The sequence below is a fragment of the Symphalangus syndactylus genome, chromosome 7 (genome assembly GCF_028878055.3).
Source record: "Symphalangus syndactylus isolate Jambi chromosome 7, NHGRI_mSymSyn1-v2.1_pri, whole genome shotgun sequence".
NCBI classification, from domain to species: Eukaryota; Metazoa; Chordata; class Mammalia; order Primates; family Hylobatidae; genus Symphalangus; species Symphalangus syndactylus.
In genome coordinates this window covers 124,520,995-124,546,860 of record NC_072429.2, presented here as the reverse complement: position 1 = coordinate 124,546,860, position 25,866 = coordinate 124,520,995, and the positions used below count along the sequence as shown (strand labels likewise).

General features: G+C 41.9%; 1 long non-coding RNA gene across 1 annotated transcript in view; it reads right to left on the bottom strand.

The window, feature by feature from the left end:
• Nucleotides 1-25,866, bottom strand: part of LOC129486806 (uncharacterized) — a 381,019-nt gene that overhangs the window by 286,959 nt on the left and 68,194 nt on the right. The window contains exon 5 of the long non-coding RNA XR_008659098.2: nt 6,461-6,572. This is a non-coding gene — a long non-coding RNA (uncharacterized lncRNA). The remainder of the gene's footprint in view (nt 1-6,460; nt 6,573-25,866) is intronic.

The following is a 25,866-nucleotide window of genomic DNA, read 5'->3' as shown; positions in this document are numbered from 1 at the left end:
GGCCCCAGTTCTGGAGCCCAGGAAGACAGAGACACACCCAAGCTATGGCTGCGAGGCTGTCCTTGGGCTCCTGATTCTTAACTCCACTTGTAAGAGCATGTTTTCTTCTGAGTGGGGCATCCAACACCAAAAGGGGATGGAAAAGGGAAACATCTTTTCAATTCTCATTGCAAAAGCCTGAGTCCCTGATTGTTTTATAATTATTGTTGCTGCTGCTGCTGGTGGTGGTATTATTGTTATTATTTTGCAAGACAAGGTTTCACAAAGTAAAGTGTCTATATTCAAAGAAAGCTACCAGAGACTTCAACCAGGCCCTTGAGCATCCATGAATACTGATCCACGGATGGGTGCAACACCTCTGAGTTGGTGTAACATATATATATGTACCATGGTGACCCCCTAACCCCCCAAATCAACTTTAGACTTGTGGTCTTCAGTTACCTCACCAGTAGAAGGAGATCCCAGGCCCTCTTAATAAATCAAACCCATATCCTCTAAGGTGAGCCAGGGAAGGAAGTCAGTCTCTGAGAGCTCAAGTTAGGGCTTAAAAAAACCAGCACTGGCCAGGCACTGTGGCTCACGCCTGTAATCCCAACACTTTGAGAGGCCAAGACGGGCAGATCACGAGGTCAGAGATCAAGATGATCCTGGCTAACGTGGTAAAACCCCGTCTCTACTAAAAATACAAAAAAATTAGCCGGGCATGGTGGCAGGCGCCTGTAGTCCCAGCTACTCTGGAGGCTGAGGCAGGAGAATGGCGTGAACCCGGGAGGCAGAGCTTGCAGTGAACTGAGATCGCGCCACTGCACTCCAGCCTGGGAGACAGAGCAAGACTCTATCTCAAAAAAAAAAAAAAAAAAAAAAAACCAGCACCTCCACCACCATGAAGATTCCCCTCTCATTGCCAACGCTGAGGGTCCTGGCTTCAACTTTTTTAAAGGATTGGGAGACTTTTCAAGTGAATCCTAGCTTGCCTCTCCTTTGCCTTTTCTCTCCCTAGCCCACCTCTTCCCCAGGCCCCTAAATAGATCATTGGAGTAGGCAAGGGGGATTACTGAGAATGAGAGATTATTAGAGCCCTGGAGGACTTTAGAAACAAGTTGATCCCAAAAAAAGGAGCCTCGGGGCCGGGCACAGCTGGGTTTGAGTCCCAGCTCTAAAGCTCACCAGCTGCATGATGAGGGTGAACATGGCCTTCTAGCCTCAGCTTCCTTGTTAGTAATGTGAGGGTACTAACACATACCTACGGGATTAGTAAACATAAAACCTGAGTGTAAAACAAGAGCATCCTGCATGTGACATTCTTCAATTATTCGGTAAGTGATAAGAACAAACAATTCTTGGGTACTGACTATGTGCCAGGCAAGATTCTAAAAGCTTCATATATATTCACTCATTTCATTCCCACAGACTCATGGTACAAGTGCTCTATTATCCACACTTTTACAGGTAAAGAAACTGATACACAGAGAGGTTAAAAAGTGTCCAAGGTCAGGAAGGTAATAAATATCGGACCTGGGATTTGAACTTAGGTGACCTGGCTCTAGCACACACTCTTAAGTGCCACACTTTATGGCTTCTGCACATATTTAGTAAATATCTACCATGTGTTAGGCATGGGAGTTACAAAGACTAAGACCTAATACCTTCTCTCAGGGACCTAAAAGTTTCATAGAAAAGACAGGCATGTCATCATTAACAGCAATACACAATAAGGGGTATAGGAGAATAAATATGATGTGTTATGGGATCACATAAGAGACGCCTTTGGGAGGCTGAGGAGGGTGGATCACGAGGTCAAGAGATCGAGACCATCCTGGCCAACATGGTGAAAACTTATCTCTACTAAAAATACAAAAATTAGCTGGGCATGGTGGCAGGTGCCTGTAGTCCCAGCTACTCAAGAAGCTGAGGCAGGAGAATCGCTTGAACCTGGGAGGCAGAGGTTGCAGTGAGCCGAGACCATACCACTACACTGCAGCCTGGGCAACAGAGCAAGATTCCATTTCAAAGAAAAAAGAAAAAAGAGAAAGAGAGAGAGAGAGAGAGATGCCTAACCCAAACAGGATGGGTCAGGGAATGCTTCCTGGAGAAAGGGGCACCTGAACTAGAAGAACAGAAGGAACAGAGTATGCAAAGAGAGATGATGTGGTACCTTCAGGAAACTTCAGAGATTCAGCATGGCCAGAGCATAAAGGCAACTTGGGAACAAGAAGAATGATGCTAAAGAGGCAGGAGGGTTGCATGGGGCTGTTGTAGAAGCCTCGAGTGCCAGGCAGGGCTAAGCAGCCTGGATTTCCTCCGAGGCAGTGAGGAGTCCTGGAGAAATGCAAAGCAAGGGAGGAATATGGTAGGATTTAGTAGTTGGGTATAATAAGGAGAAAGAATATGAAGGATCGAGACTGAAAGCAAAGAGATCAGAGAGGTGGCTATTGCGGCAATCCAGAAATCAGTGATGGGGACCTGGACCACAAGAGTAGCCATGGGGAAGAGGGAAAGAAGATGATTTAAAGCATGAATACAAAGATGTCAGCAGGAGGATTCGAAGCAGATGGGATAGGAGTTGTGTAGGACACAGGAGAAGCAGAAGCCAGGCTTCAACATGGAATTTCTCTGAGATGTTAGCACCACTCACGGAGTAAGAGTTGTGAGTTTAGACTTCAGTGAGTTGCCTTTGAGGAGGAGATATTCAGTTGGCAGTGAGATGTGCAGGCTGGGCACGCAGAAGAGAATTGTGAGCTTGAGCTACAGATTTAGGAATCATGGGAATTCCCTGATCTTAAAGCCATCAGAGTGCATGAGGCTGCTCGGGAAAATTGACCCAATAGACTGTGTAAAATGAGCAGAAAGATAGCCCAGGCCTTAACCTTGAGGAATACCAGAGTCTAGGGAGGTGAGCAGAGAGGGTGAATTCAGAAAAAAACACTGAGAAAGGAAAGAGAGGAGGAGTTAATGTGGTATCACAGAAGTAAAGAAGGAAGAGAGTTTCTAGGAAAGAGCAATTGATGGCACCAGCTATCTGAACTGAATCGTACACCCAAATTCATATGCTGAAGCCCTCTCTCTCTCTCACACACACACACACGCGCACGCGCGCATGCACACGCATACACACTGAAGATAGGCTATGTGAGAATATAACAAAGAAGAGAGCCCTCATCAGAAACCAAATCAACATCAAGCGCAGTGGCTGACACCTATAATCCCAGCACTTTGGGAGGCCAAGGCAGGTGGATCACTTGAGGTCAGGAGTTTGAGACCAGCTGGGCCAACATGGTGAAACCCCATCTCTACTAAAAATACAAAAATTAGCTGGGCGTGGTGGCACGTGCCTGTAATCCCAGCTACTTGGGAGGCTGTGGTGGGAGGATCACTTGAACCTGGGAGGCAGAGGCTGCAGTGAGCCGAGATCACACCACTGCACTGCAGCCTGGGCGACAGAGCGAGACTCTGCCTCAAAAAAAATAAAAATAAAAATAAAAATAAAAATAAAAATAAAAATAAAAATAAAAATAAAAATAAAAAAAATAAAATAAAATAAAATAAAAATAAAATAAAATAAATAAATAAAATAAATAAAATAAATAAAATAAAATAAAATAAAATAAATAAATAAAATAAAATAAAATAAACCAAATCAGTCGGCACTTTGACCTTAGACTTCCCAGCTTCCTGAACTATGAGAAATATTTGTCTGTTGTTTAAGCCACCCCATCTATGGTACTTTGTTATGGAAGCCCAATCCGACTAAGCACCCAATAATTTACAGATGTCAAACACTTACACCAGTTAGTGTGCTTGTCTAGAAATCGCAACTCAAATTGGCTCACGGTCACACACAACTAAAACGACCAGCAGTAGGATAGCCTTCAAGTAACGCTTGATTAGGCTCTAGTTCCCCTTCTCTACAATGGCTCCAGATCTGTCCTCCTCCATATGGCTTTCTTCCTGGTCGAACAATGTTTACACAGCTTGAGCATCCCTAATCTGAAAATCTGAAATTCAAAATGCCCCAAAATCCAAAACTTTTTGAGGGTCACCATGATGCCACAAGTGGAAAATTTCACACCTGACCTTATGTGATAGAATGCCATCAAAAGACAAGCACATAACACACGGATTATTCAGTTTACCAAATGGAAAAAAGGCCCCCCCAGACCCCTTCAGCTGCAATGTAGCTTTCTTGCACACACCCAGATTTTCCAGCACAAGCACACCCACAAAGTGTAATAAAATAAAAACTTGGTTTCATGCAGAAAATTATTTAAATGTTGTATAAAATTACATACCTCAGGCTATGTAAATAAGGTGTATATGAAACACAAATGAGTTTCACATTAGACTTGGGTCCCATCCCTAAGATATCTCATTTTGTATAGGTAAATATTCAAAATTCCAAAAAATCCCAAATAGAAATTCTTCTACTCCCAAGCATTTCAGATAAGGGATACTCAACCTGCAGTACCATTGGGGTTTCCCATTCACATACCATATTATCCAGTCCAAAAGGGGCTGAGTGTTTTTGGATAAATTTTAAAACATCCCTGAGCCTCGGTTTTTTCATCTGTAAAATGAGTATAGTTGGACCTACCTCTCATGGTTGTGAGGTTAAATGAATCAATTAATGTGTTAGTGCCTGAAACTTAACAAATGGACCCTGCCCCTCATAGGTGTCCTCCAGCCAGCTGGGAAGAAAGGAGAGAGCGGGCATTAGCAATGAAAAGACGGGTTTTAAAAAAAAATTAGATTAAATCAATCATGTCACTCCCTCTCTCAAATATTGTTGATGCCTCCCCATTGCCTGAACTCTTAGGCATGAAATTCATGGCTCTCCACCTTCAAGCCTCAAACCACTTTCAGCCTTATTTCCCATTGACTTTTACCTTACCCTCTAAAAATACTGGTCTACTTAGCTATTTTCAAAATACTTTAAACTTCATCCCTCCTCTCCTATGATCTTCAGTTCAAATCAACATACACACATATTTATATGAGATGCTTTTCTCCCATCTTGTCATTTTAGGCCCGTGTTCTGGCCTACCAGAGTTTGTGTCCTGAATCTGTCAATCAAGATACTCAGCCTGTTATTTCTCTGTGGCACAGACAAACTTAAAAAGCAGAGTGTCTCTGTCATCTCTGAAACCATTGTTTAAAGTGTTGAATGACACCAAACACAGAATGTGTTCTTAATATCTTTTTTTTTTTTCCAGATGGAGTTTCACTCTTGTTGCCCAGGCTGGAGTGCAACGGCGCAATCTCAGCTCACCACAACCTCCGACTCCTGGGTTCAAGCGATTCTGCCTCAGCCTCCCGAGTAGCTGGGATTACAGGCATGCACCACCACACCTGGCTAATTTTGTATTTTTCATAGAGGCGGGTTTCTCCATGTTGGTCAGGCTGGTCTCAAACTCCCAACCTCAGATGATCTGCCTGCCTCGGCCTCCCAAAGTGTTGGGATTCCAGATGTGAGCCACTGCACCCAGCCAATATCCTCTCTTAAGGCTCATGTTCATTTGCTAATCCTCCCTTTTAGGGTAGATCCTTATTCAAGTAGCTTAGATGTTTTATTATCACCCAGGACCCCAATTTGTCCAGAGAATACCCCAACTTGTTCATAAAAGATCCTCTTGAAAGCCATGCTGGAATCAGACACTCTGATCATGAGGCTATCATGGTACAACCAGCCTAATCACTATATTTGAAAGAAAATGTGCTCAGCCTTAAGTGAATTGGCTGATGCATTCGTAAGGATGGGGTAGACTGCTGCAGTAACCAATCAGTCAGGAAATCTCTGTGGATTAACCTAATACAACTTTATTTTTCATGTACACAAAGACCAGGATGAGTCCAAAAATTTCGATTTGTATTTTATCATCTGGGATAGAGTCTTTCAAGGCTACCACAACAACAACAAAAAAGGAGAGGGCTGGGGAAGCAAATCAGCAAATAATTCTGTAGCTCCAACCTGCCTCCAAGGGCACCTATGACATGTCGGGCAGAAAATGACTATTTGGTTGCATTAGTCATCTCTGTCCTCACTGGGTATGTTTCTCTGTGTGATCTCATGACCATTTTTTTCCCTCTGCCATATTTAGAAACCCTGATCATCCACTGTAGCATATTCAGCATTTATGGAATCCTCCACACTAAAGTCTTTGTACAGATTCCATTAGCATCAACCACTAGAGTCACAAATGCCAGTACAATAACCTAGATGTTCCCAAATATTGCTTAAGAAGTTCCTTTCATGTCTTAGGAAAAAAAAAAAAAAAAATCGAATCCTCTGACCATCGCAGGATAAGAACACTCAGTTCCAAACTATGTGTTTGACTAAGTCTGATTAATGAATTTCTTAAGTTATTTTTGTTGATCCTCCCACCCTTGACGCCATAATTTGCCTGTGGCAACATGTATGTAGATTAATGAGGCTTTCGGCAGCTAGTGGAAAAGTGTTCATTACCTTAATTATCCACACCTTCAGATTGAGGGAAACGCGGGACTGTCAGGACACGGCAGGGCGTCTGCGCTGGGGAAGAGCACCTGTGCGGTGCGGCTCAGCCAGGCTGTCATCCCTGGAGAAGCAAGGCAAGGGCTAAGGTGAAAGAAGTAGATGCACAGAAGACAAAATGACAAGAGAAGAATAAATGTGATTACCTAATTGCATGCTGAATGTGCATGCGCTCATTAACCACCTAGCATAGGTCAACCCACAGTAGCCTGTTTGATCTTCATACAATTCAGGAACCAATCTGTCCTAAGTCAATGGGAATGGAATTGAAGAATCTTCATCAGGATCAAACAACAAAGCACAAGTCTATCCTTCTCCTGGACTTATCTGATTTTGTGTCTCAGTTCTGGTTGGCTCCCACGTGAACCTAGGTCTCAATGACACACAGCCTGACAGTGTGCCTGGGCACTGTGCGTTGCCTCCAATGGCCCCCATCCAGATCCCCCAGGGATCTAATCCTACTTCTGATCCTAGTTGTGTGAGGATCAAGCAGGCTACTGAGCCCCAGGCCCAAGAGGGAAGTTTCTCCTCCTTCTTCATGTACCCCTCTCCTCATCTCCTGGTTGCTGTGATCTGCCCACTGGGACCAGCTTTTGCTCATCATCCCAATTGTGGAGCTTTCACCTTGGCCGTCACCACCCATTGCTCTTCAGTGGCTTATAGAGCTCCCTGCTAGACCGTGTCAGGGACAGAGATGGTCCTATGGGAGTTCATGGCACATAGGAAACGAGACTGGTCCCACAGAATAATCATTAGAGGAAAGATGGCTTCAACACCTTCTAAATCAGTCTTTCTCAAACTCACTTGATAGTAAGAATCACTGGAGACCTTCCAAAGACACAAGTTACAAAGCCCCACCAAGAAAATCTGAAGCGAGGCCCACACATTTTCAACAAGCACCCAGGAGATGGTTATTATGAGGTAAGTTTAGAAAACACCAGGAAACAACATGACAGTTGCAGTGACCATTGATTGAACTTCCAGAGTCAAGGTACTGAGTCAAGGTACTGAGAGACATTTACATCTATTGACTCATTGAAGTATCTTATCAAACCTTTCCAGAGAGGTGCTAAATTCTCATTCTACTAATGAAAAACACAGATCCAGATCCACTGACTAAGTGTTCAAAATCATACATCTAGTAATCAGCAGAAATAGGATTCACATCTTCATCTCCCTGGCTCCTAACTCACATCAACCTGTTACTGAAGGCTAAACCCTAAGGAAAGAGAATAGGCCAGTGCTCTCTGAGCTTTTTATAATCTGGCCCTATATCAGTAACAAAATTTCAAGCATGCACCTCCAATATATGCCTGTGTATTTTTAATTTATATACAGATACTATTACTCTATTATTCCAATATATATCTTACAATTACATAATAGTAAGTTTTAAACATTGAAGTTGAGATGAACTAATTTTAATAATATTTATTTTATTTAGTAACACCTAACCAACTTTTTTGCTTTCCTATAAAAAATTTCTAAGAATAAAAATTATTTCAGTGGGCACAATGTGATTTTGAACATGCATTCCTTTTTCTTCAATCTTGGTTTGATCTTCATGACATAGTAATTGATGGTTTGGTCCTAAATTTGATTTGTTCTGATACCTGCTTTCAATGGCTGTCATAGCTGGAAAAGATGTCTCAAAAACATACATAGATCCAAATGAAAGAAATACAACATCGTTGCCTTATTCAGTCATAATACTTATTTTTTTTATTTTTTAATTCCATCTACCAGTTAGGCAAAGCTCTTGGTGAAATTTGACTAGTAAATTTCCAACTTCCTTGGTGCCAATCCGTTTTTCTCATAATTTATTGAAAAGTTTTAAAAATACTTCAATATGCACTGAAACATTTCATTTGGAAATTTAAAACAGGCTAGATTATTCTATTTCAATCTTTTCGGAAATAGAGATGTGGCTTATACACATTATGTTTAACAATGTTAACATAGAAACTGCTTCAAATCATCACTGCCCAAACCCTGTCTTCACAGAACAAGTGACTTTTTTTCTTTTTATTCAAGAATACACACACAGAAAAGTGTACATGTAAGTGGACAGATCAATGTGAACATGCCTTGTTTAGGAAACAGATTAAGACACAAAACATTGTCCGCACCCCTAGGAGCCTCTCTCTCCGCCCTTGCCGGTTCTTTTCCACCCAAGGACAACCACTATCCTAACTTTCAGGTTAATTTTGCCTGAGTTTTCTTTTTAACCTCACATAAGTGGGATCACACCAGACAAAACCTTTTGTTTGTGTGGCTCCTTTTTCTCAAAATCTCATTTGTGAGATGTGTCCCTGTCACTAAGTATTGTTGTGGATCACTCATTCGTGAAGTATTCTCTTGTGTGAATACACAACAAAAAGTTTATCTATTTTACCTTTGATGGGCACTTGGGTCATTTCCAGTGTTAGAGGATTAGGAATGGTGCTGCTGTGATCATTTTGGTGTCTGTGTTTTGATGAACATTTGTGTGCTTTCTGTTGGTGTATACCTATAATTAAATTGCTGAGTCATTGGGTTTGCTTATGTTCTGCCTTCCTAAATACTGCCAAACAGTTGCCTGAACTGGTTTTATGAATTGACACTTCCACTGCTGTGGGATTTCTAATTGTTGCACATTCTTGCCAGCTCTTGGTATTATCTTTTTCATTTTAGCCATTTTGGTGCATACATAATGGCATCTCACTGTGGTTTACAAGTTTCTTCTGAAAATCAGTTACAATTTCACTCATTACTAACTCATGACATTTACCCTGATAGGGTAATTTAAATGTATGTTTATGTTTTTTCAAATGTATCTGCTATACCTTACTCTTCACAGTTACTTATCCTTGAAAAGATCAAATAATTTGGAACCCATAATTTTATGTTCACTTACTGTTTCAAATACTTTGACAAAATAGAATGAGGGAATCTCTGCATGCACAAAATATTTCAGGTTTATTTCCTATCTAATTATAAAGTATTGTTAAGATTCTGCTATATTTTAAACATCTTGCCTCTATATATTGGTCCACGTCAGTGACATCCTATTGTGCTCTATTCTCGTGTGACTTTAACTTACTTGCTTAAATAGCTTGATGTGGACAATGCAGTAAATAAATTTCACATGAGGTGCTAGCTCAGGAAACTTACCTAGTTTTTTCATCCCAGTCAACACAAATACCAAAAACATTGCTTTTGTTAAGAAACTAATTGACTATTGAGAATATTTCTTTCTGGTACCTTTTTTCTTTAATGGCTCACAAGAAAGGGCCCTCCAATGTATTCCATTATTGAAAAGAAGAATCCAGCAATGACATAAGCTGAAATATGTCAGAAATATCTGTACTTTTGAGTAACTGCATTGCAAACCTCTCACACTAAACTATTTGTTTTAATATTTGTTTCTTCAGCTCTTTGACAACAAGTTTGATGCATCTTCCAACAGTATTTAATGACTAAGGAATGTAGTTGTTAGGTATTTCTTCAACCATTTTCACTTATCTTTTCAAAGATAAGTGACTGTCAAGAGTCACAAGGGTAAGTGACAGGCAAGAGCAATAATGTTTGGCCAATGGAATATGGCTATTCACTTTCACTATTAAGTAATAAATTGAAAATTATCAAATTTAATCCAAATGTGTAAAGAGCTGGAGTGAGTGTCTCATGACTTTGAAGTTGAAAAACCTTAGGTTTTTAAATGCTGGTCAATTGCAATGGCAATTCTCCTTAGCTTTATCAAGACACAATATTCACTCAGGAGAGAATCATCATGAATGATAATGAATATGAAAGGCCCTATTTCAAGTAGTCTTCTTAATAATTTTTGTCTTCTGACCAATTTTGTGATTGATGTCATTAGACTGCCATTAATTTTACCCTGTAATTAGCTGAAAAACAGCACACACTGGGAGCTGCAGGGGTATCAAGTCAGCCATTCTCCTGCTGCTTCCTTAGCCTCACATCATTAATATTATCTACAGCTTGCAATTTCTTCATGGAATCATTTAAATCACTTGTCCATTTTGTGAGGATTAGCTCAATTGAAATGAGATATCATGAGGTGCAAATCTACTTAACCAGGCACATAGACCTGCAATATATCACAAATAGGCTGAATACTTACAGGAGGCACAAAAATTTCCATTTCAAAAAGACTCTCTTCACACTAATGTATTTCTTTGAATAAGTGCTCCCCTGCCTTTCACCATGGGAGTCTCTCACATCAGCACTCTGAGAGCTTCTAGAAAGCATCTTGTCAGCTTCCTCATTTGACAGATGAGGAGCCAGAGACTCCCAGAAGAAGAGTGGAGGCCGTGTAGACTGTGGTTTAGTATACAGGCTCTGGCAATAAAGAACACGGGTTCAAATCCTGACCTCGGCTATTTCTTCTCTGTACATGCTTGAAAAAGTTGTTTTATCTCTCTAAACCGGTTTCCTCAGCTATATATCTAAACAGGACAAATGCCACTGTGTGTAAATTTTAATTTAATAAACTCTTCTTTAGAAGGAAGGGAAGGGCAGGGAAGGCAAGGGAAGGGAAGGGAAGCCAGTCAGAGGTAGCGTCTCTGTCTTATCTCTGTATCCCTGATGTGCTTAGCAGAGTGCAAGACAGAATAGATGTTTAAAAGTTTAAGTTATTACTGATTATAGTGGGTTGAATGGTGGCCCTAAAAAGGTAAATCCCAATCCTTGGAACCGTGACTATTGAGAATATTTCTTACTGGTACATTTTTCTTTTAATGGCTCACAAGAAAGTTTCTGCTATATGACTGATAGAGTTTGGATATTTGTCCCCACCAAATCTCATGTTGAATTGTAATCTCCAGTGCTGGAGGTGGGGCCTGGTGGGAGGTGTTTGGACCATGAGGGTAGATCCCTCATGGCTTGATGCTGTCTTCGTGATAGTGAGTTCTCACAAGATCTGGTCATTTAAAAATGTGTAGCACCTCCCCTGCCCCCTGACACCTCTCGTGCACCTGTTCACCCCATGTAATGTGCCTGCTCCCCCTTTGCCTTCTGCCATGATTGGAAGCTTCCTGAGGCCTCCCCAGGAGCAGAAGCCACTAGGTTGCCTGTGCAGCCTGCAGAACCGTGAGCCAATTAAACCTCTTTTCTTCATAAGTTACCCAGTCTCACATATTTCTTTATAGCAATGCAAGAACAGCCTAACACAATGTCTTTATTTAGAAAAAGGGTCTTTGCGCATGTCATTAAGTTAAGGATCTCAAAATGACAACATCCTGGATCATCCAGGTGGACCCTAAATCCAATGACAAGTGTCCTTGTAAGAAACAGAAGAGAAGAAGCCATACATAGCCACACAGAGGAGAAGATGTATGAAGATAGAGGCAGACATTGAAGTGACAGAGCTACAATACAAGGAGTGTCAAGGATCACCAGAGTCACCAGAAGCCTCAGAAGAGGCAAGGGAGGATTCTTCCTTAGAGCCTTCAGAATGAGCACAGCCCTGGCCATACTTTGATTTCAAACTTCTGGCCTCCAGAATTACGAGAATATAAATTTCTGTGGTTTCCAGCCAACTAATTTACAGTAATTTGTTACAGGACCCCTAGGATAATATTACTGGTCCTTTTGGCTTCTCCTAATCATGAAAGATTTGATCTTTCTTCAAGATAGACCGTATGATAGCCCATAAAACAAGCCTCAATAAATTTAAGAAAATCGAAATTATACAAACCACTCTCTCAGACTACAATGGAATAAAACTGGAAATAAACTCCAAAAGGAAACTTCACAACCACGCAAATACATGGAAATTAAATAATCCGCTCCTGAATGAGCACTGGGTCAAAAATGAAATCAAGAGGAAAATTAAAAAATTCTTCAAACTTAACGACAATAATGACACAACCTACCAAAACCTCTGGGATACAGCAATGGTGGTGCTAAGAGGAAAGTTCATAGCCCTAAATGCCTACATCAAAAAGACTGAAAGGGCACAAACTGACATTCTAAGGTCACACACCAAGGAACTAGAGAAACAAGAACAAAACAAACTCAAACCCAGCAGAAGAAAGAAAATAACCAAGATCAGAGCCGAATAAAACGTAATTGAAACAAAAAAAAAAAAATACAAAAGATAAATGAAACAAAAAGCTGGTTCTTTGAAAAGATAAATAAAATTGATAGACCATTAACAAGATTAACCAAGAAAAGAGGAGAGAAAATTCAAATAACCTCACTAAAAAATGAAACAGGAGATATTACAACTGACATCAATGAAATACAAAAGATCATTCAAGGCTACTGTGAACACCTTTATGCACATAAACTAGAAAACCTAGAAGAGATGGATACATTCCTGGAAAAATACAACCCTCCTAGCTTAAATCAGGAAGAATTAGATACCCTGAACAGATCAATAACAAGCAGCGAGATTGAAATGGTAACTAAAAAATTACCAACAAAAAAACCTCCAGGTCCAGACAGATTCACAGCAGAATTCTACCAGACATTCAAGGAAAATTGGTACCAATCCTTTTGATACTATTCCACAAGATAGAGGAAGAAGGAACCCTCTCTAATATATTCTATGAAGCCAGAATCACCCTAATACCAATACCAGGAAAGGACATAACCAAAAAAGAAAACTACAGACCAATATCCTTGATGAACATAGATGCTAAAATTCTTAACAAGATACTAGCTAACCAAATACAACAACATATCAAAAAGATAATCCACCATGATCAAGTGGGTTTCATACCAGGGATGCAGGGATGGTTTAACATATGCAAGTCAATCAATGTAATACACCACATAAACAGAATTAAAAACAAAAATCACATAATCATCTCAATAGATGCAGAAAAAGTATTCGACAAAATCCAGCATCACTTTATGATTAAAACCCTCAGCAAAATCAGCTTACAAAGGACATACCTTAATGTAATAAAAGCCATCTATGACAAACCTACATCCAACATAATACTGAATGGGGAAAAATTGAAAGCATTCCATCTGAGAATGGGAACAAGACAAGGATGCCCACTCTCACCACTCCTCTTCAACATAGTACTGGAAGTCCTAGCCAGAGCAATCAGACGAGAAAAAAATAAAGGGCATCCAAATTGGTAAAGAGGAAGTCAAAGTGTCACTGTTCGCTGACAATATTATCGTCTACCTTGAAACCCCTGAAGACTCCTCCAGGAAGCTCCTAGAACTGATCAAAGAATTCAGCAAAGTTTCCAGATACAAGATTAATATACACAAATCAGTAGCTCTTCTATACACCAACAGCAACCAAGTGGAGAATCAAATTAAGAACCCAACCCCTTTTACAATAGCTGCAAAAATAAAATAAAACACTTAGAAATATACCTAACCAAGGAGTTGAAAGACCTCTACAAGGAAAACTACAAAACTCTGCTGAAAGAAATCATAGACAACACAAACAAATGGAAACACATCTCATGCTCATGGATGGGTAGAATCAACTGTTCCTTTTGCTGTGTGAAAGCTCTTTAGTTTAATTAGGTCCCAGCTATTTATCTTTTTTTTATTGCATTTGCTTTTGGGCTCTTGGTCATAAAATCCTTGCTTAAGCCACTGTCTGGAAGGATTTTTCCAATGTTCGCTTCTAGAATTTTTATAGTTTCAGGTCTTAGGTTTAAGTCCTTAATCCATCTTGAGTTGATTTTTGTATAAAGGTGAGAGATGAGGATACAGTTCATTCTCCTACATGTGAAAATGACCATACTGCCAAAAGCAATCTATATATTCAATGCAATCTCCATCAAAATACCACCATCATTCTTCACAAAATTAAAAAAAATCTAAAATTCATATGGAACCAAAAAAGAGCCCACATAGCCAAAGCAAGACTAAGCAGAAAGAACAAATCTGGAGGCATCACACTACCTGATTCCAAACTATACTACAAGGCTACAGTCACCCAAACAGCATGATACTGGTATAAAAATAGACACATAGACCCATGGAACAGAATAGAGAACCCAGAAATAAACCCAAATGCTTACAGCCAACTGATCTTTGACAAAGCCAACAAAAACACAAAGTGGGGAAAGGACACCCTTTTCAACAAATGGTGCTTGGTTAATTGGCTAGCCACATGTAGGAGAATGAACTGTATCCTCATCTCTCACCTTTATACAAAAATCAACTCAAGATGGATTAAGGACTTAAACCTAAGACCTGAAACTATAAAAATTCTAGAAGCGAACATTGGAAAAATCCTTCCAGACAGTGGCTTAAGCAAGGATTTTATGACCAAGAGCCCAAAAGCAAATGCAATAAAAAAAAGATAAATAGCTGGGACCTAATTAAACTAAAGAGCTTTCACACAGCAAAAGGAACAGTTAGCAGAGTAAATAAACAACCCACAGAGTGGGAGAAAATCTTCACAATCTATACATATGACAAAGGACTAATATCCAGAATCTACAATGAACTCAAACAAAATCAGCAAGAACAAAATAAACAATCCCATCAAAAAGTGGGCTAAGGACATGAACAGACAATTCTCAAAAAAAGTATACAAATGGCCAAGAAACATATGAAAAAATGCTCAACATCACTAATGATCAGGGAAATGCAAATCAAAACCATAGTGCAATACCCCCTTACTCCTGCAAGAATGACCATAATCAAAAAAATCAAAAAACAGTAGATGTTGGCATGGATGTGGTAATCAGGGAACACTTCTACACTGCTGGTGGGAATGTAAACTAGTACAGCCACTGTGGAAAACAGTGTGGAGATTCCTTAAATAACTAAAAGTAGAACTACCATTTGATCCAGCAATCCCACTACTGGGTATCTACCCAGAGGAAAAGAAGTCATTATACACAAAAGATACTTGCACACGCATGTTTATAGCAGCACAATTCACAATTGCAAAATTGTGGAATCAACCCAAATGACCCTCAATAATCAACGAGTGGATAAAGAAACTGTGATATATATATATATATGTGTATATACACACATATATATGTGTGTATATATATATACACACATATATATGTGTATATATATATATACACACATATATATGTGTATATATATATATACACACATACACACATGATGGAATACTACTCAGCCATAGAAAGGAATAAATTAACAGCATTTGCAATGACCTGGATGAGATTGAAGACTATTATTTTAAGTGAAGCTAACTCAAGAATGGAAAACCAAACATCGTATGTTCTCCCTGATATATGGGAGCTAAGCTATGAGGACACAAAGGCATAAGAATGACACAATGGACTTTGGGGACTTGAGGGGAAGTGTGGGAGGGGGTGAGGGATAAAAGACTACAAATATGGTTCAGTGTATACTGCTTGGGGGATGGGTGCACCAGGATCTCACAAATCACCACTAAAGAACTTACTCATATAACCAAATACCACGTGTACCCCAACAACTTATGGAAAAAAATAAATGAGTTAATATTTAAAAAAGATTTGATAGTATTTAATCCAATGATTTCCAAAGTTAACTTCTACAGAGGTTATAGAGACCTCTAATGTAGAAACAGGTATGGTACCTATTTTGTATTTGGAGGATGAAGTATTCTGATGTTTAAAAAAAAAAAAAAAAACTATATTAAAAAATTTAAACAACGAACCTTAAATATTATTCAACTCTAAATGTTAACATTGAAGGGCAGTCACACAATCTATCCAAGTTCTCTTGCAAGCAAGAGACAGAGCTATAGTTAGCCATTCCCCCTTCTTCTCACTGCCTATGCAGGGCTCTGCCTGGACACCAAAGAACCTCCAATAAAGAAATGTCCTTGGATGCCAAGCGTGGTGGCTCATGCCTTGTAATCCCAGCACTTTGGGAGGCAGAGGTGGGCAGATCACTTGAGGCCAGGAGTTCAAGACCAGCCTGGGCAACATGGCAAAACCCCATTTCTACTGAAAATACAAAAGTTAGCCAGGCGTGGTGGCAGGTGCCTGTAATCCCAGCTACTCAAGAGGCTGAGACATGAGAATCACTTGAAGAGGTTGCAGTGAGCCAAGATCGCACTGCTGCACTCCAGCCTGGGTGACAGGGCAAGACCCTATCTCCAAAGAAAACAAAAAAAGAAAAGAAAAAAGAAAGAAAAACAAATGTCCTTGGAAAAGAAGGAAACATCAGTAGCACTCCCATTACAGTCAAAGATAAGACAAAGATGCTCTTTAATATCAGTACTTCCATTCAGCATTTTCTTCTAAGATAAAGAAAATGGAGAAAAAAAAGAAAGGAGAATTCAAGGGTTTGAGTTTTGCAGGGTGGGCAGAAGCTTGGGGAAAGTGCCCACTGGTCCTACACCTGTAAAGGCAGAACATCCTTCCTCCATGGGCTGACCGGTCAGCTCAGCCTGCTGTCCCTTTGCAGTTCAACAAAAGTGAATTCCAACTGTAGCCCTGTTACTTCTAGCTGTATGACCCTCTCTGAGCCTCAGTATCCTGAGTACATGGGAACAAAGCTACTTTGCAGGGTTGATGTAAGACTTAAATGAAGGTGGTGAGACTTAAATGGGATGGCAAAGCCTAGCCATTCTGAGCCCAAATTCTGGAGCCAAGTTAGTTGATTTCTGCCTCCACGCTGGGGCAATTGACTTTACCTCTCTGTGCCTCAGTTTCCTCATCTGTAAAACAAGCATAATGCCACCTACCTCAAAGGGTTTCTATGAAGGTTAGAATGAGCTAATATTCACTAAGTACTTACAATGGTGGCTGACAGAAGAGTGCTATATGAGCATTCGTTAAATTAAAAATTAACATGAAAATATTCCTTTAGAGGGGACTTGTGATTCAGAATTTGGTTAAAAAAAAGAATTTTTTGCATCATAATTCATCAGTCAGTTTTAGCAAGAGAAAAGTTTGTTTTTCTGACAGACCTCCATTCTGAAGATTTGGAAACTCTAATCTTCTTTGCCTAACGCAGTATGGTCAGAAAGTTTCATGTGGAAAGTAAAACCCTGAGGGCTTCCATGACTGGCTGACAGTCAGAGGGTTTCATTTCTCTGATGAATTTTTCCAGTGTTATGAGCCTAAGTGAGGGCTGTGCGTCTGTCAAGCCCTTGGCACTGAAGAGGTGTTGAGTAATTCTCTTCCTGTTTCTGCAAGCTTCCCTCTGAAGAGATTAGGATTATTCCAGGCCCAGGACCAGACATCCTCAGGCTATGGGCACATATCTCCCTGACTTGCATCTAATTCCTGTAAAACTAATCTGCAGGCCTCCAGCTCACAGCAGCTGATCTTGGAGTTCTCTCATTCCTACAAATAAGAAGTACCAAGCATGTGTCAGGCTCTCTGCTGCTAAGCTCCAGAAACACAGAGATGAACTCATGGGGAAATGAGATTAACAAACAGAACATTGCAAGTACTGTTAGGTGGGAGCATAAAGGAGGCAATTCAGCTTAATGGGGATGGAGGGGCAAGTATAGGACAATCACATGGCACTCGCTATCTGTTAAGCACAACTCCACACATCTCTGCTTATGAACACATTCACCCCTTGTATCCACTCTATGAGGTAGGTGCTTGTATTAGTCTGTTCTCGCATTACTATAAAGAAATGCCTGAGACTGGATAATCTATTTTATTTTATTTTATTTGAGACAGAGTTTCACTCTTGTTGCCCAGGCTGGAGTGCAATGGTGCGATCTCGGCTCACTGCAACCTCTGCCTCCCGGGTTCAAGCGATTCTCCTGCCTCAGCCTCCCAAGTAGCTGGGATTACAGGCATGAGCCACTATGCCCGGCTAATTTTATTTATTTATTTATTTATTTATTTTTGTATTTTTAGTAGAGATGGGTTTTCTCCATGTTGGTCAGGCTGGTCTCAAACTCCCGACCTCAGGTGATCTGCCCACCTCAGCCTCCCAAAATGCTGGGATTACAGGCTGAGCCACTGCCCCCGGCCTAATTAATTTAAAAAAAAAAAAAAAAAAAAAAAAACAAGAGGTTTAATTGGCTCCCAGTTCCTCAGGCAGTGCGGGAAGCATGATTCTGGCATCTGCTTGGCTTCTGGGGAGTCTTCAGGAAACTTTCAATCATAGCAGAAGGTGAAGGAGAGCAGGCAGAAGAGAGAAAATGGGGAAATGCTACACCCTTAATTTTAAGCAACCAGATCTCACAAGCACTCACTCACTATCACGAGTGTGGCACCGAGGGGGAAATCGGCCCCCATCACCTCCCACCAGGTCCCACCTCCAACACTGGGGATTACAATCAAACATGAGATTTGGGCAGGGACACAGATCCAAACCATATCCGTGGTATATCCCCAATTTATAGTCGAAAAACCTGAAGAACAGAGAGATTAAATAACTTGCCCAAAGCCACGATACGGGTAGGGGAGAGACTCAACGCGCGTCCAGGCAGTGGGGCCCCAGACCCCATGCTGTCGGTCATCACACTGCCTCTTAGTTGGGGCTGGGGTGTCAGCTGCCTGGTGGCCCATTGCATTTCACCTTTGTGTCCCCAGTTCCTTCAACAATAGAAAAGAGCAGGATCTGCCCAGAAGGCCAATGCTGTATTCCTGTCAAGAAAGAGGAGCTGGCTGGGTGAGGTGGCTCACATCTGTAATCCCAGCACTTTTGGGAGGCCAAGGCTGGTGGATCACTTGATGCCAGGAGTTTGAGACCAGCCTGGCCAACATGTGAAACTCTATCTCTACTAAAAATGCAAAAATTAACCAGGCGTGGTGGTGCACACCTGTTATCCCAACTACTAGGAAGGCTGAGGCATGAGAATCACTTGAACATGGGAGGTGGAGGTTGTAGTGAGCCAAGTTCACACCAGTGCACTCCAGCCTGGGTGACAGAACAAGATTCTGTTAAAAAAAAAAAAAAAAAAAAAGGAAAGAAAAAGAAAGAGGGGCTAATCTTGCCCTCTTGCCCTTGGAGGGCTCTGTTGCTCAAGGTTATTGCTATATGTAGGGTGAACCTCCAAGGGACAGGCTTCAATGCTGCAGATGTAAGTCACAGTCTAATTGGATCAGTTTCAGTCCAACTCCGTGTATCAAGGCCCAGTATGGTCATCTTATGCCTGACATCACATTCCATATTCACACCAATTCTAGAGATGGGTGTCCATGTCTTCATTTCACAGGTAAGGGAAGGAGAGGATTTGAGAAGCCACATGCTCTGCTTAAATCAAACAACAAATAAGATAACTCTAAATCTCATGTCTTTTTCACTGTGAACATTGGACCTGGAATCACTAGGAAAAAAAAATCCTGGCAGCCAGATAATTCAGGGCTTCTATTGCACAAAAGAACCAAAAATTGAGGGCAAGGAATAATAAATAGTAACAATGATACCAGGCATGGTGGCTCACACCTGTAATCCCAGCAACTCAGGAGGCTGAGGCAGGAGGATCACTTAAGGCCAGGAGTTCCACAGGAGCCTGGGCAAAATAGTGAGACCTGGTCTCTACAAATACATATATATATATATATATATATATCTCCAAATATATATATACACATACATACACACACACACACATCAGGCATGGTGACACACATCTTTAGCCCTGCTATTCTGGAGGCTGAGGCAGGAGGATCAAGAAATAATAACAACCAGTATAATAGTGGCAACTAATGTATACTAAGCTCTCAGCATGTTGCAAGCACTATGCTAAGCATATTATTTCATTTAATCCTCTTGACATCACTGTGGCATAGATTTTTTTATCCGTATTTTACAAATGAGGAAAATAAAGCTCAGCTGATAAATAATTTGCCCAGTTTGTATACGATGGTACAGCAGAAATTCAAACCCAGGCAAGCTTGACTCCAGAGCCCATACTCTCAATTCCTCCTGCCCTTGAAGCCAGAGATAAAGACATCCAAACAGCCCCAACTTCCGCATGGCTGGATGCCCATGAACAGCATATTTAACCTCTCTGAGATTTGACTTCAATCGTAAAGGTGGAACCCATAATACTTGCCTTCTGAAGTGGCAGCAAGGAGGAACTGAGTCAAGATACCTACGGTCAGGAGCTGGACATTAGAGTTGCAAAACCTACCCAGGTGATTCAGATAAGCAGTCAATGTTGGGCTCCATCCCATCAGGCCCTTGTAGGTGGAAGGGCTTCTTATATTTTAAGGTGATGTGGATCACCTGGGATCTTGTTAAACTGATTGAGCAAGCCTGGAGTGGGGCCTGAGATTCCGTGTTTGTAATGAAGCCTGCTTCCTCCTCCAGCCCTCCCCACCTCCAAGGCTGGTGGACCACACTCTGAATATCAAGTAGGTCATGGTGGTGAGATGAATTTTCTTCTATGTCCCAAAGGATGTGCCTCCCCCATGGAGAGTTTTAAACAGCAGAGTGTTATGCTCTGTTCTATTGCCTACAAGAATCAGTCTGGCTGCCCTGTAAAGAGTAAAGCTCCAGCCTGACCAATATGGTGAAAACCTGTTTCTACTAAAAATCCAAAAATTAGGCAGGCGTGGTGGCACGCACCTGTAGTCCCAGCTACTCAGAAGGCTGAGGCAGAAGAATCGCTTGAACTCGGGAGGCAGAGGTTGCAGTGAGCTGAGATCATGCCACTGCACTCCAGCCTGGGTGACAGAGCAAGACTCCATCTCAAAAAAATAAATAAAAATAAATAAAAGTAAAGCTTTGGGGAGCAGAGGGGTGGGGGGCTACGGCAAAGTGGGGAACCCACTATCTGTCCTGGCCTGGAGACTACATGAAAAGACTCCTAGGCTCTCTTCCTAACCGAAATGTATGCAGAGAACCAAGCATAGTGGCTGGCATAGTGTCCGGCATAGGAGGCCAGAAACTGATAGGGGTGGTTGTCATTATCAAGGCTGAGAGTGGGCAAAGGGTGGGTATGCCAAGGGCCAGAGGCAAGGTCCTTCCTGCTGCTTCCCACCTTGTCCACCTCAACAGGAGGAAGCTTTCTTGGGGTGCTGGATAGAGAGCACCCTCTCCCCAGCTGTGACTGGGCACAGTGGAGAATGGAACAGGAAGACCCAGCCGGGCCGGTTGGAAAACAGCAGACATTTTCCTGAATTCTGCGAGGCTGCCTATACCTAGCCCTGAACCTGGCACCATCTGGCTGGTCCTTCTGAAAGGTTCCATGCACCTCTGGCCTTCCACACCCTTCTTTTGGTTGCTCAGATGAGAGAGTTGGGAGGAAAACGATTTCACCTCCAAAGGAGGGGCTGAGAGCATTTAACAAAAGACTCGTCTCTCCAGGCTCTGTTACCCTCTTGGCCTGGTGAGTCATGCAGCTAGAAAATAACAAACATGGGTAAATAAGATAATAGGAATGACACAGGTGACTCAGCGGACACCAATGCACATCAGCCAGGGCTCAGCAGCCCGCAGCAGGCAAGAGGCTGCTTTTGGAAAAGGAGGATGATTACAAATAAGAAATCCACTCAAGATAGAGTTTTGTGTTTTTTTCTCAGCCTAGTTTCAGACAGCATTTCACAAGGTGTTTTTTTCCCCCAGGAGCTGCCTGAATCTGGCAGGCCCTGGCATTAGTCATAAGGGAGGGAGGCCTGGGGCTGGAGTCAGGGCCCAGGGAAACATAGATGTGTGTGTGCAAACCTGCCCTGATGGTTGCAGAAAATGCAGCACCCTCCCTCATCACAGCCACCCATTCTGCCCCAGAGTGCTAACCTAGGCTGAGGGTTTTCTCCCTCAAACCCTTCATCAAAAGAAACTTGGATGCTAGAGTATTTATGTGTAAAGTAACAGGATGTCTAATATATATATATATATATCATTTGTCTCCCAGGGTGGAGTGCAGGGGCGCGATCTTAGCTCACTGCAGCCTCTGCATCCTGGGTTCAAGACATTCTCCTGCCTCAGCCTCCTGAGTAGCTGGGATTATATGTGCCCACCACCACACCTGGCTAACTTTTGTATATTTTTAGTGGAGATGGGTTTTCACTATGTTGGTCAGGCTGGTCTCAAACTCCTAACCTCAAGTGATCTGCACACCTCGGCCTCCCAAAGTGCTGGGATTACAGGCATGAGCCACTGCACCTGCCCTAGGATATGTTTTTTAAACTCTGCTCCCCATCCTAAAATTGGGAGGTAATAGATGAAATTACATTGCCAAAATGTTGATAACTGTTGAAGCTGGCTGATGGGTAAGGGTATGTGGGGTTCATTAAACCTCATATTCTCTCTTATGTGTTCTTAAATTTTCCTAATAAAAATGCTTTGTTCTTATTACTTTTCCTTTTTTTTTTTTTTTTTTTTTTTAGACAGAGCCTCACTCTGTCACTCAGGCTGGAGTGTACTAATGCAATCTTGGCTCATCACACCCTTGACCTCTCAAGCTGAAATGATCCTCCCGCCTCAGGCCCCTGAGTAGCTGGCCCATGCCTGGCACATGCCCATGCCTGGCTAATTTTTGTTTTTTGTTTATTGTTTTTTGTTTTGTGGAGATGGGGTTTCACCATGTTGCCCAGGCTGGTCTCAAACTCCTGAGCTCAAGAAATCTGCCCACCTCGGCCTCCCAAATGTTGTCACTTTGGGACAACCTCCCACCTCCTAGAGCACCCAGACCTTGCTGGAAGGTTCGAACACGTCCCTTTCCCTCATGAGCCTCAGTGTCCCCAGAAGCCTGGCCATCACCTGATAAAAAAAGGGTGTCAGCTCCAATGCTCTCTAAGCATACCCAGCACCCCAAACCTGTGTTTCTGTGGCAAGCTTGGGTGGCATGCAGAGTACAGTGGGACAAGCAGGGATTGTGGAGCCACAGTACCTAGATTTGAATGTGGGTCACCAGTTAGGTGACCTTGGACAATTTCTTTCTTTTTTTTTTTTTTTTTTTTTTTTTTTTTTTTTGAGACAGGGTCTCACTCTACTATCCAGGCTGGGGTGCAGTAGCACGATCTCAGCTCACTGCAACCTCAGCCTCCCGGGTTCAGGTGATTCTCCTGCCTTAGCCTCCAGAATAGCTGAGATTACAGGTGCCCGCCACCATACCTGGCTAATTTTTGTATATTTTTAGTAGAGATGGGGTTTCACCACGTTGGCCAGGATGGTCTCAAACTCCTGACCTCAAGTGATCCACCCGCCTTGGCCTCCCGAAGTGCTGGAATTATGGGCGTGAGCCATCACATCCAGCTGACATTTCTTTAACATTTCTGAACTTCAATTTCCTGATCTGAAAAAATGGGGAAAATAATATCCACCTCACGGAGTTGTCACCAGGATTCAATAACTCTGTATTTATAAAATATGTAAAACAGTGCTTGGCATTTGGAGTTCCAGAAGTAATGTTAACTAAAGAAAAGGGAAAGACTTCAGAAGAGTGGGACAGCCAGCTGACACTCTAGGTCCGGACTGGCAAACTTTTTCTCCAACATGCCAGATAGTAAATACTGTTGGCTTCCTGGGTCATATGGCCTTTGTCACAACTACTCAACGCTGCCATAGTAACATAAAAGCCACAAATAGATGACACATAAGCAAATGGACATGGCTGTGTTTCCAATAAAACTTTATTTCTAAAAAGAAACAGTGGGATGGATTTGGCTTGTGAGCTGTTTTTGCTGATCCCTGCTCTATGATAGAACAGAAGGGAGCACTGGACCAGGAGCCAGGAGATCTGGGTTCCTGTTTGCTCAGGCGAGTCACTCCTGCATCCTGCTTTCTATACCCCACATCTCCTTTGAGCCTCACAGCAACCCTGAGAACTATTAGTATTATTATTCCATTTCCTAATAAGAGCTAGCAATCATTCAGTGCTTACAAAGAACCAGACGACATACTAAATAGTACAAGTCAATTGTCTTTTTAACCTTCTGAAGGATCCTATGAGATAAGTACTATTGTTATCTATATTTTATAGATGAAAATCTTAGACCCAGAGAGGTAAAGTAACTTGCCCATGGTCACGCAAGTGGTAACTCTGGCATTCAATAGCAGACAATCCAACTTGAGAACCAAGCCTTGAATCTGAATTCTGGTTCAGGGATAAGGCTTGGCTTTGGGATAAGGTTTCGCCTTGTAAATACAGAGTTGAGTTCTGGAGGAGAAGTAGGCATTAGCCAGGTGTTGAAGAGTGTGGATAAGAGAGAATAGGGAGGAGCATGCCAGGCACAAGTGATGCCTCAATTAGAGGCATTGAAGTGTCACTTTCAGGTTAAATGAGGGGAAGAGGAGTAAGAGACTGGGTAAGACTACAGCTGAGAAAAGTAGAGGCCTTGCAGCAACGTGGAAAGGCATGTGACAAAGAACCTGGACTTTATTCCAATACCATGGAGAACTACTGAGGATCCCAGTTCATGACTGGGCTAGTGCTCACCAAATATATTCATCCACGACTCTGCACTTCCATGACTCTGCTGGAAACTGACCACCTGTTCCCTGGCAGTTATATTGGGACCAGGTGATCCAGTTCTGATAGATTATGAGCGGCAGTGACATTCACCACATCCAGTCTGAGGCAATTTGAAGCTAATATGCCTCTTCCCCCCATTTCTCCCCCTGCCGCAGCAGCCCCAGAGGCTACATGTTCCACATAGTGTCACTACAAAATTAAAGAGAACTCAATCTTCACTGCACTTTAGCACAATGAGAGGTAAACTATTATTGGGTGACACTGCTGAAATGCTTGTAGCTTGTTACTGCACCACAGCTTAGCCTAGCCCAACTAATACATAATTAGTAGCCCTTGGGATCATAAAGAATAAAGTTATCTCTCTTTCCCATATCCACTCCAGGTTATGCAAACTTTTTTGTTTGTTTTTATTTTTGTTTTCATATACCGTGTCAAATTCCCTCACCATGCCAACTGACATCTGCTTAACACCTTCCAGTTTGTGTAGACCCTTCTCTAAGTCACTGCCTAAAACTCACCATGATCCCCCAGATGGGCCTGACTTGCAGCGTAATGGCACTAACCCCCTTCCAGTTCCACTTTCAGGAATACACCACAGGGCCACATCAGGTATGCTTGGAGGCGAGCGGTCAGATCCTACTGTTGATGCAGTTTCCTGTGAATCAAATTCTTAAGTATATACAGGTGCCTCTGCTAAGCCCATCTTCTCATACAGTTTTTTTACAATTGACTTTTAATGGAGACCAAGAGGTCTTGTTACATTTCCTCCTAGGCCACCATGCCAGCCTCAGGACAGCTATCACCCAGCTGAAGAGAACAGGACAAACTGGGAGGAATAGTAAGAATGTGCTGCAAAGTGACCACAGTTTGGTGTTTCTTGCTCCTGACGGTCTCAGGCTTTTGAGGGATGGGAATGTGTGGAGAAGGGAAGGTTCCAGGTGAGCTATGCATATGGTGACTGTTTCTTCCAAGCTGAAAATCGAGATACAGATCAGATCGAAATATTATTCCATTTTGGAGAGGGAGGGATTCATTTGGATGCTCACATTAGAGAATT